Genomic DNA, 2,578 nt, shown 5'->3' with positions numbered 1-2,578 from the left:
TTCCTGTGTGGTTCAGGGAAGACACTGTGATGGCCCTATGTGGCCCCCTCAGAGAGCATGGGGCAAATCACTGGTCCATGGAGCCTTCCTTCTCCTCTTCCAAGGGATTCTCTCCTTTATCCCATCTACTGCATTCTTGATGCTTACAAGAACTCTTCTAATCAAGGCTAAGCTCATGAAGCTGCAATAAGTACATGAACTTTTAAGAGTGGAAGTCTTTATTAAGATGATTGTGAATTCACTTGTCATTTTAAGAAAGAACATTGAGAGAGCCTGTGAACCTTTATCCAGTTTCCCCAATGGTGACATCTTGTAAAACTATAGTATGACATCACAATCAGGATATCGACGTTGATGTCACCCACTAATCTTGTTTTGATGGCCTGTTTTATCTGCACCATGTTGTGTGTGTGTGTATGCATGCACTCATGCTGTGTTTAGTTCTATGCAATTTAGCACCTGTATAGGTTCACATATTCACCACTATAGTGAGGATAGAAAAGAGTTCCTGCACCATAGGCTCTTTCTTGTGGCCCTTTCACATGGATTTCAATGAAGAGGTGGAGACCTGGAATTGACCACCCTGGTCTCCAGGTTTGAGCTTTTCAGCAGCCCTGGAGGTTGGCACAGGCATCCCTTTTTGCAGTTACTTTGCCCACAATGGTGCAGCTGGGATCCAGGAGCCAGGATTGGCCCGGGACATGTAACATCCACAGACCTTTCTCTTTGCCTTAACCACATTATCAATAAGAATACTACTACTACTACTACTATAACAGTTATACATGTTTGTTTAAAAAAAAATCAAACAGGACTGAAGGGGATACAATGAAAAGTACAAGAAGACCTCTGTTTTTCTACCTTCCTGAACGGGAACACCTGTTTTCTAATGTATTTCTCAAGTTATTTTTTATGCATTTCCAAGTCCATATATGAATATTCTTTTTTTTAAAAAAGATTGACTCATACTAGATATTTTGTTAGAAATTCATTTTCATTTAACCATGAATCGCTCCATGTCTCTATATGTCTCTACATATAGATCTTTCTTCATTTACTTTCTTTTAAAATCTAAATGATTGATTTTAGAGAGAGAGAATGTAGAGAAAGAGAGAGAAACATCAGTGTGGTTGTTCCACTTGTTTATGCATTCATTGGTTGATTCTTTTTTTTTTTACATTGTATTTTATTGATTATGTTGTTACAGTAGTCCAAATTTTTTCCCCTTTATTACCCTCTGCCCAGAGACCCCCTTCTCTCCAGCAACCCCACCCCCCTTAGTTCATGTCCATGGGTCATGCATATAAGTTCTTTGGCTTCACCGTTTCCTATATTATTCTTAACTACCCCCTGTCAATTTTGTACCAAACAATTATGCTTCTTAACCCCTGCACCATTTCCCCATTTCTCCCCCTTCCCTGTCACAGCTGATAACCCTCCAAATGATCCCCATATCTATGATTCTGTTCCTATTTTGGTTTGCACAGTTGGATTTTGTTTTTATTTTTTATATTTAGTTGTTGATAGTTGTGAGTTTGTTGTCATTTTAATGTTCATAATTTTGATCTTTTTCATAAGTAAGTCACTTTGACATTTTATATAATAATAGCTTGGTGATGATGAACTCTTCTAGCTTTACCTTGTCTAGAAAGCACTTTTGCTGCCCTTGCATTCTAAATGATAGCTTTGCTGCATAGAGTAATCTTGGTTGTAAGTCCTTGCTTTTCATCACCTTGAATACTTCTTGCCAGCCCCTTCTTGCCTGCAAAATTTCTTTTAAGAAATCAGCTGAGAGTCTTATAGGCACCCCTTTGTAGGAAATGCTCTGTTTTTCTCTTGCTGCTTTTAAGATTCTCTCTTTATCTTTCACCTTTGGCATTTTAATTATGATATGTCTTGGTGTGGGCATTTTGGGGTGTAGCTTGTTTGGGACTCTCTGTGCTTCCAGAACTTGTATGTCTATTTCCTTTGCCAAATTTGGAGAGTTTTCCTTCATTATTTTCTCACATAAGTTTTCAATTTCTTGCTCTTTCTTTTCTTCTTCTGGCACCCCTAGGGTTCAGATGTTGGCATGTTTAAAGTTGTCCCAGAGGTTCCTAAGCCTCTCTCATTTTTTTCAATTCTTGTTTCCTCATTCTGTACTGGTTGACTGTTTTGTTTTTTTTCCCCCTTATGTTCCAAATCATAGACTTGAACCTTGGTTTCCTTCCCTTCACCATTGGTTTTGTGTGACTTTTCCTTCGTTTCATTTAGCATAGCCTTCACTTTTTCCCTTATGCGTTTGCCATACTTAAGCATATCTGTCAAGCCTGTGAGCATTTTTATCACCAGTGTTTTGAACTCAGAGTCTGTTAGGTTGGCTATCTCCTCGTTTGTTTGTTTGGCTATCTCCTCGTCACTTAGTTCTCCCATTGGAACTTTTGCCGTTCCCTCTTTTGGGCCATACTTCTCTGTCTCCTCATCTTGAAAGGCTCCTGTGTTTATTTGCCTCTGTGTCTAAGGTAGAGCTGTCGTTCCTGTTACGTTGTAAGGGGCAGCGCCTTAGGTATTCGTCAGTAGAGGGCGACCCATTTCACCA

The sequence above is a fragment of the Furipterus horrens genome, unplaced genomic scaffold (assembly GCF_987537825.1).
Source record: "Furipterus horrens unplaced genomic scaffold, mFurHor1.1.pri manual_scaffold_8, whole genome shotgun sequence".
Classification (NCBI taxonomy): domain Eukaryota; kingdom Metazoa; phylum Chordata; class Mammalia; order Chiroptera; family Furipteridae; genus Furipterus; species Furipterus horrens.
This window is presented reverse-complemented; position numbering follows the sequence as displayed.